Genomic DNA, 16401 nt, shown 5'->3' on the forward strand with positions numbered 1-16401 from the left:
TTTGGTTTTCGAGTTTTGGAGCGCGTTCGTGCGCAGGGTACCGCAGAGTAGGGTGGCGTGGCGTGGCGTGGTCGGGGGGTGGCTGGGCTGCTTGGGCTGCTTGGCTGCCGCACACACAGGTGGTGTGGGGCACCTGCTAGGGGCTGGACGGACGGGCTGGATAACTAAACCCTCCCTCCCTTCCTTTTGTTGAGGCCTCGCCATCCCTCTTCGCAGACCTGCCGAGGGTGGCTCAGGCAGCCTGCCCCCCCCCCCTCCCCCGCCTGAAGGAAGAGTGCTGGCTGGCTTTTGTGCCTTTAGACTGTAGTAACGGGAAGACGCGTCCACCGAGAAGACAATTTGGATGTATAATGAGCACGATGGGTCCGTTTGCACCGCGGGGGTGGGCGCGGCCTCAATGAGAGGGGGAGAGAACGACTCTGTTTGCGTCGTTTGCGTGCACGCGTAGTGGCGGCCTCGGTTTAGGAGACCCGCATCCCCTCTGCGTTTCCTTGTTTCCTGGTCGGAGTCTTCCATCGGCGGGCGGGGCCGCGCTGACGAGGAAGCCCAAGGTTTGCTACGCCACTGCCGGCGCGCCAGGCCGCCAGTCGGGGGCGGTTCGACGTCGGAGTGCTCGTCGGCCGCCGGCGGGGCGGGACGAGGGTGGCTTTGGGGCGGCTCGGCGGCCAGGAGGGTCCCTTCCCATTACACCCCCGCCGGGGGCCGGGCGGGCCGGGCGGCGGCAACCCTCGGCCTCGACTCGGCCAGGTAGAAAACCTGCCCGTAATTTATTTTTCCTTTTTCTCCGTGTCACCCCCGGCCCCTCCGGGCCGAGTCCTTCGCGCCGCCCCCCACCCCCGCCCGGGGCCACGACGCACCACGACGGCGTCGAGTGGAGCCGGAGCCACCCCGGACCATCCCCCGGGCCCGCCCGCGTCCGTCGTTCCCCGAAGTGGGGTCCGTGGAGTCGGCGTATCCCGCGCGGCCCGTCCCTTCCAGTGACCCGGCTCCGGGGCGGCTCCGGGACGGCTCCAGGACCGATACTCCCCAAATTGGCGGCCGGGCCAAACTCTCTTCCTGTCCCCCCTCATCAAGCACGCCGTCGTCCTCGCCACGTCCTCGCCGTCCTCGCCGGCCGACTTGCCGATAATAAGGCACGGGGCCGTCCGTAAAACACCTAACGAAAAGGGCCAGACACTGGCCAATCCGACAAGGTCGACGGCGAAGACCGTTTCCCGGAAAACGTGGGGCCACTCTCGCTTGCTCTCCTCTCCCGCTCTCTCTGTTTTTCTCTCTCTCTCTCTGCTGAAAGCGAAAAGCGAGCACCGGTGGGTGCGGCGCGGGTCGGCGCCATCGGGACGCACACTACAAGTTGGTGCACTGCTGTCTTCGCGCTGAGTAGGTGTACATGGGTACGTCGTCGTCCACGTCCACGAGGTGCGACAATGGCGGTAATGGCAGTGTGATGGCGGTGTCCGACTGGCCGACACACGCGCCGCGCCTCCGGCTTAGCCTCCGGCCTTTGCTGCCCGGGCCGGCGGCCAGGCTTGACCCATTTTCACAACGCCGCGCTGCAGCGCTCGTTACGGAAAGTAGTGTAAGGCACGCGTGCGTATACAGTGCGGCGTGCGAGGAGTGGACGTGGACACGTGGACCGCCCGGCGGGGACCTGCCGCGCTGTTAGAGTCGTTTTCGTCGCTCTGTCTCTCTCGCACACCCATACGGGACGCCCCATGAGTGCGAGAGAACGCGCCGTGCCGCACGGGTGGCGTGGCGTGTCCTCCCGAGAGGGTCAAGCGAGCTTGCCGGGGCGCCTGGACGCCGCGACCGCCCTGCTCAAAGGTCGAAATGCGCGGCACGGCACGGCACGGCACGGCACGGCACGGCACGGCACGGCGGGGCCCACGCGACCGGGGCTCCAAAGGCAGCAGGCAGCGCCAGAGGTTGCGTTGGGAAACGGCGTCCAGCGTCATGTCACCGCGGACGGGCGGACAGACGGACGGACAGGCAGACAGACAGACAGACAGACACACAGGACCTGCAGGCGCAGCGGCGCAGCGCGGCGGCGGTGTCACGCGGCAGGTGGGGGCCTGGCAGTGGCCTGGCAGTGGCCTGGCGCTTGCAGTGCACCACCTCGCGCATCTTCCCCCTCCCCCGCTCCAGATGGGTCACGGACGCGGCGCGGGGGGCGGCGCGGGGGGCGGCGCGGGGGGCGTAGGATGCCGCCGTGACGTCGCGTGGAGCGCGCGGCGGAGCAGCAGTCGTCCACTCCACCGGCGGATTCTTCCCGCCGAAGCGCCTCTTCCGCCTGCACACTGATTGATTCCAGGAGCCCTTTCCGTCGCTCTGTCTCTCTCGCACTCATGGGGCGTCCCGTACAGGCGCGAGAGAGACAGAGCGACGAGGCACTGGAAGCCCTCGGGCGGCGTCGCGCCGAAATGTCAGACGGCGCGCCCTGCACAACGAGAACCCCGTCGACGACGGCGATGGCGACGCGTGTAAAGTGTAACGTCTAACGTCGTCCCGGCCAAGACATTGATCTTTTAACTTTATCTGACATGCACACCCCGTGCATGTCGTGCATGGGGGCGCGGGGCTGGCACGTGGGTCAGCGCGCCATGCGGGTGTGCCGCGGACAGACAGACGGACGGACGGACGGACGGACAGACAGACGCGGCGAGAAGGGATGTTGTTGCCTCGTTCCGACCGTTCCGCCCCACGCATCCAAGTCTCTCCGTCTCTGTCTCTCTGCAGCGCGGACGCCGCGGACGCGAACGGCATGCGGGCGGTCGCCTTGGTCGCCCCTCGGCTAATTCACCACCGAGAAGAAGAAGAAGAAGAAGAAGCAGCAGAAGAAGGAGGAGGACAACAACAACGCCGAAGAAGAATGTCCGCGTGCATGCAGCAGGACTGCAGACTCAGTGTGCAATTCACAATTGACACGAGAGCGGACGAAACAATGGCGAAGAAAGTCCGGACAGCGCGCGCAGTCAGCGGGAGTCGAACCTGCTTCCTTTCAGTCTTTCAGAGAGGTCGAGAGGAATAATCGGGCGGTGTCTTCCGACTAAATAACGACTGCACCGTCCGCACTTCTTGAACGAGGCGCATGCGCGGGCCCGCCACCGACACGAGGGAGCCATGACGTCATCCCCGGATTCACAGGTGTGGCCGTGGTGCATCAAAAGTGCGCGCATCGAGTGAGAGCCCGTTCCCTGGGACTTGACTGACACACAGCGCGGCCGGCATGCGCGGTGCACTGTAAAGGTGGCGCGTCTTATCTCTCTCTTTCGCGGTGCACGTGTCGCGCCGGCGTGCTGCAGGCCGGTTCCGAGCGGCACGCTCTGTCTCTCTCGCACCCGCGGGGCGCTCCGTAGGGGCGCGAGAGAGACAGCGTGAACCGGCCCGCTGGCCATCGGGGCGGCGACGACTACGTGTGCACCCGCGGTGCGCACCCGCTTGCATAACCGACAGAAAACAGACAAATAAAAACCGACGGTCTGGGCAGTTCTCGGGGCAGTCCTGCCGTGGTTGCCAGTGTGGGCGCGTCTTCGCGACCAAGTCAACGCATTGCAATAAAAATGACTTTTGGCGCCCCTTTTGTTGGCGGCCACCGCAATCATCACGTCTAATCCTCCTGGGTTTGCGATTTTATTGCGTTTTTTTTTTTGTTTCCTTTTTTTCGCGAAGGACTCGCGGCGGGTGCTCCGTGCCGGCATATACCTGCCCCTGCGTGATTCACCCCCCCCCCTCTCTTTCCTCCTCCTCCTGCCGTCGCTCCGTCTCTCTCGCTCCCCGCCGGGCCGCCCCGTGAGTGCGAGAGAGACGGCGCGAGGCAGCCCATCACGCGGCGCTTCCGCTGGATCCATCTTCACCCACGCGATTTGGCCGGGCTCGCCGCGGCCGGTCTTCCCTACACTGGAAGAACAGCGAGACAAAGCGGCTGCCTGCTGTCTCTCTCGCACTCATGGGGCGCGCCGTCCTGCCCGTCGGGGTGCGAGAGAGACAGAGCGACGAATCAGTCTCCTGGAAGGAATCGGTCAGTCACGGACGCGCACCGCGAGTTCGCGGGAGCCGCATGTGTTCCCCGAGAGACGATAATGAATGCACTCACACTTGCTGACAGAGAGGTCAATTTCGGTCTAAATTTAGAATCGCTCCGCGTGGTCCGTGTCCTGTAAACGGCAAGGACGCGGGCTGCGTGGAGGATAACAAAGATAAGAAATTGATTTTGCAACAAATTTATCTTGCCACAAGGTGCACTCGCACCGCGTACGAGATACGACCGCCTCTTAGGTATTCGAGGGGCCTGTCCCGACTTGCACACCACCCTACTTGCACACGAGCGCGCTTCGCGGACGGAGGGCGTACAACCTGAGAGCGACTCCACACGGCGCTCCGTCCTCGTCGCCCTGTCTCTCTCGCACCTACACGGGGCGCCGAGTGAGTGCGAGGGAGACAGACGGACGAGGGCAGCGCGGCTGCTGCTGGGTCAGGGTGTGCGATGACCACGACGACGTGTTGCGACGCGCAGAGCGCCACGCCCCACCCCGTCTGCGGGCCGATTAGATCAGAGCTTTCGTCGCTCTGTCCCTCCCGCACTCACGGGGCGTCCCGTAGGGGTGCGAGAGAGAGAGAGAGCGACGAGGCTCTGTTCGGAATCCGTCTGCCGCACCAGACACTTGCCCTCCACCGGGGCGGGGAGCGCCGGCCTGCAAGCAGACTGATTCCGAGCAGCGCTGTCTCCGTCGCTCTCGCGGGGCGTCCCGAGGGGTGCGAGAGAGACAGAGTGACTGTTCGAAACGAGTGTGCTGGCCCGCGGCCTGCACGGCCTGGCCTGCACGGCCTGCTGACGCGGCGTGCGAGGAAAACCGACGCCAGGGTAGACTACCCTGAAGCAGGGCGACGCAGGGCGGACGGGGCCGGGCTGCGCTCCGGTGTTTGTGCCTACGCGGCGAACGCGGCGAATGCAGTGTGGCGGCACAGCGAGCACAGTCCAGCCAGTCGAGAGGGGCGTACAGCCAGGCCTACTTTACGCCGCCAAGGGAACAAACATGGCACGCACGCACGCAGGGCGCACGGCACGGCACGCCACGGCGGCGCAATGACCCACTTCAGGACCGAGCCGGGCACGGGCAGCAGCAAGGCACGGCGAGGCGGCGCGGCGCTCGGCCCGCGATGCGGGGCGGGGACCGCCATGGGGACCACCATGGGCCGGGCCGGGCCACAGTGGGCCAGAACCAAGCGCCAAGGCTGCGGCGCTGCAGCGGCGGGCCGGGCCGGCCGGGCCGCCGACGCCCAGCGCGGCCATGGGCCACGGCACGGCACAGCTAGGCCCGGAGCTGGAAACTACTGGAAAGAGGCGCAGCATTCCCAAACAGCGCGCTCTGTCTCTTCCGCATCCGCAGGGTTCGTCGCAAAGTAAGAGCGAGAGAGGCACAGACAGACGAATAAACGGAGTACGGATTCGGCCTGCGGAGGAAGATTTGACTCGCTTGCCTTGTTGATAATGGCCGACCACAGATAATACTATTTCCGCTGCGAAGGCTCGTCGCTCGTCCACGTATCAGGACGATTAAAAAATGTCGTCGCCTTCGGGAGGCGCGTGAGGTTTTCGAACGCGGGACGACTTGTTTCAAAATTAACGCCCCCACCTCCACGGCTGAAGAGTGTAGTAGACGGGCCAATATTGTGAGTGGACGCACCAATGAATGAATGAATTGAGAAGGAAATGGGAAATGAATGAGAACGAATGAAGGGACGCACGATCATCCACGCGGCACCTGTGGCGGTGGGACCACCCCCTTGATGTGATGAAGCACCCCCTCCCCCCTCCCCCTTTCCAGTGTGTCCACCTGTGGGAGCCTCCTGCCGCCCCGCGCCGAGCTGGCCGAGGCCAGTGGAAGTCAGTACGTGTAACTTCCCCCTCGTCTCGCCGGGTCGTCTCGGCAGCCGCACGCAGCGCGTCGCAGCGCGTCGCAGCGCGCACGGAAACCCTATCTGTGGGTGGATCGCTTTGCCACGGCTCTGCCACGGCTCTGCCTCGCTCTGCCTCGCTCTGCTTTGTCGACTTGGCTTTCCACCTTGCCAGTCTTCACCCTCCTCCGCCGCGTCTGCCCTGCCAAGGTAAGGTGTCCCCCTTCCCCCCTCCTCCGAAAAGGATGCGCTGGGGTTGTGGGTGCGCCATGGGAGAATGTTTGAAACTCACCCACCCTAACGGCCGCGCCGAGTCGCCTGCCTTGGCAAGCGCTTCAGGAAGCTCTGTCTCTCTCGCACCCGTGCGGTACGCCCCACGAGTGCGACAGAGACGGGGCGACGAGACGGTGACTCCGGAGGCGAGGCGTGCGTGAGGGGGGATGCGTTAACTGCCTCCACCTGAGGGGAGGTACCGGGGGGGGGGGGGGGGGGGGGGGTCTTCCCGGCAGGTAGGTAGGCGGCGGGCTGTGAGGCTCAGCAACCCTTCCTCCTGCGCTCCCCTACCTGTCGCTTCACCCTCACAGCCAGCCAGCCAGCCAGCCACTGACCGTATAAATATATGGAAACACGAAACAAGCGTGCGTTGAAAATCCGACGCGTTTTTATCATCTTTTTTCCGTCTCCTCCATTTTGAAGGGGAAGGGGGTAACACCATGCGTTTAGCAGTGAGACGGTGTGACCTGAAGTAAAGTGAGACTTGAGTGAGTGCGAGTGAGAGAGGCTGCTCACAGTGGACCGCCACCTGCAGGCGATCCGAGGCGATCGCACGGCGGCGGCGGTCAGATTGCTGCAAGCGGCAAGGGGGGCCGATGATGGCGGCGGCCCGGCGGCCTGGCCAGTGGCCTGGATGGACACCTGCAGGTGGCCGCCAATCAGTGCGCCGACATCGCGGATCGCTCTGTCTCTCTCGCACGCGTACGGCACGCCCCATGAGTGCGAGAGAGAGAGAGACGAAGACCCCTCCAGCGCGCGGGGCGCTCCAGGGAGCGGCTTGCCGAGTACGTATCGCCGCGAGCGCACCGAAATAAAAATAAAATGGCAGGTGGATGCGCGCCCTGCGTTGCTAGGCCAGGGGAGGGAGTGAGAGAGAGGGAGAGAGAGAGAGAGAGAGAGAGAGAGAGAGAGAGAGAGAGAGAGAGAGAGAGAGAGAGAGAGAGAGAGAGAGAGGGAGGGAGGGAGAGAGAGGGGAGATGCAGGGTCGCAGACTGATGAGGCGGCTGGAGGCTTCTCGTTTCTGCGAGGGATCCACTTTTGCACCAAGTCGAATTTCGCCCGTCGGAGACTGATTCCGCACATTGCGTCGTCGCTCTGTCTTCGTCGCACCCTCACGCGACGCCCCCGTGAGCGCGAGAGAGACAGAGCGACGGAGTCAGTCGCGGCCGCCAGCGCCACCGCGTCCGGGAGTCCGGGGGAGGATAAAAGAAGACTCCCCCGTGTCGACACCTGCCTCAACGACCGCCATGGCCCCAACCAACGAGCCCCGCCAGCCCCGCCGCCCCGCCAGCGGGCTAGCAGTGCAGTGGTGCAGTGTGGTGCAATCTGGCGGGCGACGCAGCCAGGGGCGTAGGAACGGGGGGGGGGCAGGGGGGGCAATGCCCCTCCCTAAGCGCCTCGGAGGGGCGCCGAAGGCGCCCCGCAGGGGCGCCAAAACTGCGCTCCAGCGGGGGCGTCAACGGCGCCCCGCAGGGGCGCCACAAGAGTGCCTCATGAGAAGGCGCCCGAAGAGTCAGCGCCCGTCAAAGCGGGTGTCGTGGGAGGGCGCCTAACAGTTAAAAAATCGTTAATTGTGCAATACTTTTAGCAGCGTGTAACATTTAACCCGAAGACAAATTAGGTAATCAAAGGCAATTGCTCGATTTGTCAGGTCGCCAGCTTTCCAAAAACATATAAAATGTTATTTTTATCATCTTGAAGGATGCGACCGCCAGAGGGAATTACATTCACCTGTTGGAATGGATGCACGAAAATCTGAAAATGTTTCGAGTTTAGAGCTCCGTAGGGGCTCACCCACGTGTCAAATTGTCAATTCAATTAGTGTTCTGGGTAGCCTAGACCTTCCTTACCAACATCCAAAAGTTTGAAGGACCCACCACTCAGTTATAATGACAGGAAAAATAGCGATTTACATCGGCAACTTTGGCCCGTCCCGTACAGTAAGATAAGTACGAATTTCGCCTATGTTTGACCCTGACGGGAATTAAACCTGAGTCTGGGGTTAAAATAAATGTCGTTTTCGTCATCAGCACCCTCAAAAACGTCAGAAACAATGCAAAAACTCGAAGAAAAAGAATGTTCAAAAAATACCCCGCTGGGATTTGAACCCGGGTCCGAACTTCTCCGATTCTCTCGAAACTGGCACCATTGGTTTTTTCTCGTCGCCCCGATTCCAAAAATACCCCTACATGCCCTTCTCGCTGCATCCGTTGCCGAGATCCTCCTCGACCCCATGTAGACCATGATGCACCTGCAGCAGCGTCCCCGGGGCTCGGATCGGATTTGCTGCCACCGGGCGGTTCTTAGGGTCACCCAAGGAGGCTGCATACCAAATTTGGTCCAGATCGGACCACGGGAAGTCCTCGGACGGACGAACGGACGGACGGACGCACAGCAGGGATCATACTATATGCCCGTCCCTCCGTCATTTTTTTTACAAAATAACAGGAAAAGTAGCGATATACATCGGCAACTTTGGCCCGTCCCGTACATTAACAAATGTGTGAATTTCGCCTTTGTTTAACCCTGACGAATTTAAACCAGGGTCTAGGGTCAAAAAAAATGTTATTTTCGTCATCAGCGCCCTCAAAAACATAAGCAACAATGCAGAAACTCGAATGAAAAGAAAGTTTAAAATATACCCCACTGGGATTTGAACCCGGGTCCGAACTTCTCCGATTCGTTCGAAAGTGGCACCATTGGTTTTTTCTCGTCGCACCGATTCCAAAAATACCCCTACATGCCCTGCTAGCTGCATCCGTTGCCGAGATCCTCCTCGACCCCATGTAGATCATGATGCACCTGCAGCAGCGCCCCCGGGGCTCAGATCGGATTTGCTGCCACCGGGCGGTTCTTAGGGTCACACAAGGAGGCTGCATACCAAATTTGGTCAAGATCGGACCACGGGAAGTCCTCGGACGAACGAACGAACAAACGGACGAACGAACGGACGCACAGCATGCATCATACTATATGCAGGGGCGTAGGAACGGGGGGGGGCAGGGGGGGCAATGCCCCTCCCTAAGCGCCTCGGAGGGGCGCCGAAGGCGCCCCGCAGGGGCGCCAAAACTGCGCTCCAGCGGGGGCGTCAACGGCGCCCCGCAGGGGCGCCACAAGAGTGCCTCATGAGAAGGCGCCCGAAGAGTCAGCGCCCGTCAAAGCGGGTGTCGTGGGAGGGCGCCTAACAGTTAAAAAATCGTTAATTGTGCAATACTTTTAGCAGCGTGTAACATTTAACCCGAAGACAAATTAGGTAATCAAAGGCAATTGCTCGATTTGTCAGGTCGCCAGCTTTCCAAAAACATATAAAATGTTATTTTTATCATCTTGAAGGATGCGACCGCCAGAGGGAATTACATTCACCTGTTGGAATGGATGCACGAAAATCTGAAAATGTTTCGAGTTTAGAGCTCCGTAGGGGCTCACCCACGTGTCAAATTGTCAATTCAATTAGTGTTCTGGGTAGCCTAGACCTTCCTTACCAACATCCAAAAGTTTGAAGGACCCACCACTCAGTTATAATGACAGGAAAAATAGCGATTTACATCGGCAACTTTGGCCCGTCCCGTACAGTAAGATAAGTACGAATTTCGCCTATGTTTGACCCTGACGGGAATTAAACCTGAGTCTGGGGTTAAAATAAATGTCGTTTTCGTCATCAGCACCCTCAAAAACGTCAGAAACAATGCAAAAACTCGAAGAAAAAGAATGTTCAAAAAATACCCCGCTGGGATTTGAACCCGGGTCCGAACTTCTCCGATTCTCTCGAAACTGGCACCATTGGTTTTTTCTCGTCGCCCCGATTCCAAAAATACCCCTACATGCCCTTCTCGCTGCATCCGTTGCCGAGATCCTCCTCGACCCCATGTAGACCATGATGCACCTGCAGCAGCGTCCCCGGGGCTCGGATCGGATTTGCTGCCACCGGGCGGTTCTTAGGGTCACCCAAGGAGGCTGCATACCAAATTTGGTCCAGATCGGACCACGGGAAGTCCTCGGACGGACGAACGGACGGACGGACGCACAGCAGGGATCATACTATATGCCCGTCCCTCCGTCATTTTTTTTACAAAATAACAGGAAAAGTAGCGATATACATCGGCAACTTTGGCCCGTCCCGTACATTAACAAATGTGTGAATTTCGCCTTTGTTTAACCCTGACGAATTTAAACCAGGGTCTAGGGTCAAAAAAAATGTTATTTTCGTCATCAGCGCCCTCAAAAACATAAGCAACAATGCAGAAACTCGAATGAAAAGAAAGTTTAAAATATACCCCACTGGGATTTGAACCCGGGTCCGAACTTCTCCGATTCGTTCGAAAGTGGCACCATTGGTTTTTTCTCGTCGCACCGATTCCAAAAATACCCCTACATGCCCTGCTAGCTGCATCCGTTGCCGAGATCCTCCTCGACCCCATGTAGATCATGATGCACCTGCAGCAGCGCCCCCGGGGCTCAGATCGGATTTGCTGCCACCGGGCGGTTCTTAGGGTCACACAAGGAGGCTGCATACCAAATTTGGTCAAGATCGGACCACGGGAAGTCCTCGGACGAACGAACGAACAAACGGACGAACGAACGGACGCACAGCATGCATCATACTATATGCCCGTCCCTCCGTCATTTTTTTACAAAAAATAAACGGGACGGGCCAAAAATGAACGGGACGGGCCAAAAATACCACTTCTGACCACTTTTTTCGCGTTTCGTCCCACTGTGCGGCGACGCATCGCAGATTAAAGGGTTAATCTGTGACAAACTGCTTTAACAAGTTTCAATTAAAAGTTAAAAAAACGGCACTGGAAAATCACATTTTTAGGATTGTCCCCCCCCCCTCCCGGGAGGATGGGGGCGCAATTCGGCCAAAGGGGGGCGCCAGAAAGAGTGCCCCCCCTTGGCCGTAAAACGTTCCTACGCCCCTGACTATATGCCCGTCCCTCCGTCATTTTTTTACAAAAAATAAACGGGACGGGCCAAAAATGAACGGGACGGGCCAAAAATACCACTTCTGACCACTTTTTTCGCGTTTCGTCCCACTGTGCGGCGACGCATCGCAGATTAAAGGGTTAATCTGTGACAAACTGCTTTAACAAGTTTCAATTAAAAGTTAAAAAAACGGCACTGGAAAATCACATTTTTAGGATTGTCCCCCCCCCCTCCCGGGAGGATGGGGGCGCAATTCGGCCAAAGGGGGGCGCCAGAAAGAGTGCCCCCCCTTGGCCGTAAAACGTTCCTACGCCCCTGGACGCAGCCACGCTCAGCAAAACGGGGAGGCTCCATCCGACCTCCGCGGCCTGCCGAAGCGATTCCGAACCGTCTCTCTCTCTCTCTCTCTCTCTCTCTCTCTCTCTCTCTTCTCCCTCTCTCTCTCTCTCTCTCTCTCGCACTCATGGGGCTTCCCGCGTGGGTGCGAGCGGCGCGCCAAAAAAATAGAAGGGGTAACTGCAGTCGGTGCGCGTTTGATATGCCAGTGCAGCAATGCAACGGAGCGGTGCACACTACTACACTGTACACTCTGCACTCCGACCGTCACGGTTTGGCTTTCGTGGGACCCATACACGCGTCACGTCATGTGTGTGTGTGTGTGTCTGTGTGTCTGTGTCTGTGTGTGTGTGTGTGTGTGTGTGAGGCCTCTCTCCCCCTTGTTTCGCTCTGAGATTGGAGGGGTGCATGTGTAGCTTCCGCTCGCTTCATTATAATACCCGTTCCGGTGCACGCGCCTGCGACCCCAACCCACGCGGACAGGTGAAAAAGGGGGAGGGGGTAAAAAGCAAAAAGTGGCGAGGCCAGTCAAGGGGGACATAAAGACGCCCACGTGTTTGTGTGTGTGTGTGCAAGCAGTGTGAGTGTGGGGACAACACTCTACTGCAGGTGCTTCGAGTTTTCGAGCTTCGAGCGAGGTGGGGTTGCTTGGGGATCCAGAGGATCCTCTGGACCGAAAGACTTCCTGAGTGGAGGTTTTCTCTGAAAGTGTACTGCCCGCAAGAACAGAAGCGTCTTATTTGTGTGTAAACCCAAGTGTGGAAAAAACGAAGCCCGCATTAAATTTTGAATGTTTTGCCACGCGAAAAGGAAGTTGGTTTGCTCTTCTTTTTTGTCTTCGGAGTTTCCTCGCTCGGCCGGTACCGCGGCTTCGTCGACCTGAACCGCGAGCGGGTAGCGAAGAAGGGTGCGGCCCGCAGCACCGCAGCAACAGCGGCGGCGGAGTGTAAAACCGTTGGGAATAAGAAAGCGTTTCCTCCTGGAAGGAGCCGCGCGTCCCTGCACTGCGAGATTCCACCCTCAAGCCGGAGGAAGTCAGGAAGTGGCACGTTGCGATGGTCATCGCCGGGGTCACGGTCCGCTGCGGTCCGCTGCGGGACGCGTAAGGGTTGCCTGCAGCCTAATGGGGTTGAGGGTGGGAAACGGGGTGATTACCGACTGGAACGCCCCGAGGGAACGCCCGCCTGGAACGCCCGACTGGAACGCCCGACTGGAACGCCCGACTGGAACGCCCGACTGGAACGCCCGACTGGAACCTGAAGGCCCCGGCCTGGGATTCCCACGCGCCACCCCGTTGCAGCGCCGACCCAAACAGGACTGTCTCTCTCGCGCCCCTCCGGGCCTCCGGGACGCCCCGTGAGTGCGAGAGAGACGGAGCGGCGGCTCTCTCTCTCTCTCTCTCTCTCTCTCTCTCTCTCTCTCTCTCTCTCTCTCTCTCTCACCCGCAGGACCCTCTTTACCGGCCACAGCGTCAACTTGAGTGGAAATCCTTGACGGGTCCCCCAGGGTCCCCTCATCATGCGTGCAGGGGGTTGCGCCCTTTTGGAGATTCGCAGAGGCCTTTCTGGCACCCACAGGGAAGGACGCCGGCCCGGCCCGGCAGCCGAGAAACCCCCGAAATGCAGAGGGGGCCGTGAGTCGGGGGAGGAAGGACAGAGGACCATCTACCGGTATTTTTACACGATAAATTCGTCGTCGGCAGTGCCGGGCTCTCGTCGGGAGTCGAACCCGCGCCAGCGCGATGTGAGAGGCCGCCGTCCAGCCTCGCAACCCACTCAGCCACCGAAGCACGAGCATCCGAGGCGCGCATTGTGGGAAATTCCGGCCGGAAGGGTGTGTGCGTTCGGCGGCATCGGAGCTCCAACTCGGACCGGTTCGGTTCGGCTCGACTGTTCGTCTGGCGGAGGAGAGAGAAGTCGGCGGCACCGCCACGCTGCGCCACCCCACCCCTAGACACGCCTGGATCCGCACGGATCCACATGGACGCCCGGCGTCATGCATGCGTCATGCCGGCGTCCAATCCCTGCCGCCGGGGCTGCCGGGGCTGCCCACCTGTGCGAGGCAATCAGGGAGGGGTGCGCATCCTCGCCGTGCAGGCCGACACACCCCAGGACGCATTCCCACCACACCCTCGCCGACAATGATATGCGCTATGCGCCGCTGCTGCTTGCGTTCCCACCTAACCTAAAACCCCGCTCCCCCTTCCAACCCCAACGGGAGGAGCATCCTCCCCAGGGGCGCTGGCCTGTGACTTCCGTATCGTACCCCCGAGTCGCGGTATCAGTTCTCGTTATCATGCGCCACACACACACTCACACACACACACACACGTGTGTATGTAAATGGAATGCCGCTGGTGGCGGCCGTACTGCCGTACTCGTCCACCCACACCCCTCCGTGTCAAGGGTCGACCCCACGCGTTCTCATGCCCCCCCCCCCCCGGCCCCGCACACAGAGACTGCCATGCACGGCGACATAGGCGGCGCGTTGTTGGGTTTGCTGGCCGCGGGGATCACTGCCCCGCCGAGGGGAGGCCTCGCCCTGTCTCTCTCGCACCCCCGCACTGAGGGGTGCGAAAGAGAGAGAGAGGGAGCATGACTGTTCGGCCTGGTTCGGCCTGCCACTCTCGGCCCTGGCCCCCTCGCGGCCAGTCGCCATTGGCCAAGTGATTTGGAGTAGGGTCGTTACTGCCGACTTTACAACTGTGTCGTTGGCAGTGAGGATGGGGCACATTGCGCTGTGCGTTTTTTATTCGTCGCCGTAGTGGTACCCTTGAATGAAAAATTAGGTTATACGTAGTTTCATTGAGAAACTAGCGCGCCGCGTCGCCGCCGCACCCTCGGCCTTCTCGAAAACCGCAGGGAAGGAAACTTCAACGGCAACATGGCGGCCGCCGACAACAACAACACCACCGCCTTATCTCGTTATCTCCTGCCTTGTCTCCGTAGAAGTCGCTCTGCCCGCCAGAACGTCATGAGGTGCGTAAACCTGCACGCAACTTCGTCGTCAACCGTCGCCGCGTCCTCCAAAAACTCACTGCACTGTCAAATGAAACGCCCGAGAGGTTATGTCGGGCTGTTGCAGATGCAGAATTTTGCGGCGGCGTAGTTATTGTGCTCGGTGTGTGTGTGTGTGTGTGTGTGTGTGTGTGTGTGTGTGAGTGAGAGAGACTGTGTGTGTGTGAGTGTGTTTTGGTCGTTTCGGTGTGTGTGTGTGTGTGTGCGGCGCTGGCTGCAGCGCTGCGCCGGGCACAGTGCGTGTGTGTTTGACTGTGTTTGTGGGAGTTGTTTACCCTTCCCGGCTGTACCTCCCTTATTAACTGCCCGATTTGTTTGTGAGGAAGGGCAGCAGAAAGTCATGTGACGCGCCGTCCGGCCGTGCCCCCCGACTCTCTCTGTCTCTCTCGCACCTACAGGGGACGCCCCCTACCCCCACGAGTGCGAGAGAGACAGCGCGACGAACCCGGCCACTGTGCGAGCGCCCTCTGGAGACAAAGCCTCCGCGAGCCAAGTACGAAGTTAGTTCGCAGCGACTTTACACCGTGAGGGCTCGGCCACTCCAACCACCTGCGGCGTGCGGCGGCGCTCGGCCACCCGCCAAGCCGCGAGCAAGAAACCAAGTGCTTCTCCGTCCTCGCAACGCGCAACGCGCACGCCGCGACGCCGCCCCCGTCGGACTTCGGCCCTAGCGCAGGATTTGCCCCGAGGGGAGGGGAGGGGCGCAGAGCAGGCGGATGTGCCTAACTGATACAGACTGTATGTACTTGCGCGGCGGGGCGGGGCGGGGCGCGGCGCGGAGGGCTGGCGAGGGCATGGTGGTGATGGTGGTGGTGGTACGTACTGCAGGGCATACACGAGGGGCGTAGGCTGGCCCGGCCAAGGGGTCCCGCGGGGCGGGCGGGGCCTCGAGCAGGGCGGGCAGGGCATGGAGGGGCCGGGGAGGATGACGAAACCACTTCCACTGGCGACGCGGGCGCGCGGCCGTGGCGCGGCCGTGGCGGCCGAGGGCTTGCCGGCCGACGGGCTGGGCCGACGTGGCGTGGGGGAGGCGGAGGCGGTGGCGGCGCGTAGCAAGGCGGAGGAAGGACGGCGCGGACGGGACGGGACGGGCGAGGGGCCGAGAGAGAAGGGCGGCGACGTGGCAGGGTTGGTGGAGGGGGGGGAGGGGGGTGCGCGTCGGGGCGTGGCGCTCTCGGCTTGGAAAGGCAAGGCGAGGCGAGGCGAGGCGAGTGAAGGGAGAAGGGAGAAGGGAATAAAGGGAAGGGCTCAAACAGGCCCACCACGCCCGCCCGCCCGGCCCGGCAGACTCATTCCGAGAGTCGTTTTCGTCGCTCCGTCTCTCTCGCACTCGTGGGACGTCCCGAAGAGGTGCGAGTGAGACAGCGATGAAAACGGCTCCCGGAATCAGTCCGGCGCAGCCCTGCTGCTGGGAACCGGGTTCTTCGGCCGAGGGGGGAAACTTTTAATTATGGCTCAACCAAAAATTAACAATGAAGAAAACGAAAACTTCTGAAAATGGATGAAGGTTGCGAAAATAAAGTACAGTAACAACGATGTCGACACGAAGGCAAAGGACTAGGTTTTTTCTAATTTCAAAAGCGTTTTTCAAGTGTTTTCCTTTCTACCTCGTCCCGCTGTGTGGTGGCGCGACACTGGCGACGCGGCCGGCCGGTACAAGCAACACCGCCTCGGCCCGCCTCGCCTCGCCCAGCCTGCGAGTCTGTGTCCTGATGAACCTCATCAGCGGCGTGGGTGTTTCGGCGCGGGGACGGCGGAGCAGAGGACGGCGGGAGTAGCGTAGCACTCGCGGGGCACTCGGGAACGCCCGCCAGCCAGCCTGCCTGCTGCGATAGAGAGCAACAGTGTTGTCATGAGGAGGAGTGGGGCGGGGAGTGGCGCGGCGACCTGTTGAATCGCTCTGCCAGGGGCGGGGAGGGGGGGGGGGTCCCATGCTCGCGGCCGCGAGGGCCCAACG

This window comes from Thrips palmi, unplaced genomic scaffold, assembly GCF_012932325.1.
Source record: "Thrips palmi isolate BJ-2018 unplaced genomic scaffold, TpBJ-2018v1 HiC_scaffold_12, whole genome shotgun sequence".
Lineage (NCBI taxonomy): Eukaryota > Metazoa > Arthropoda > Insecta > Thysanoptera > Thripidae > Thrips > Thrips palmi.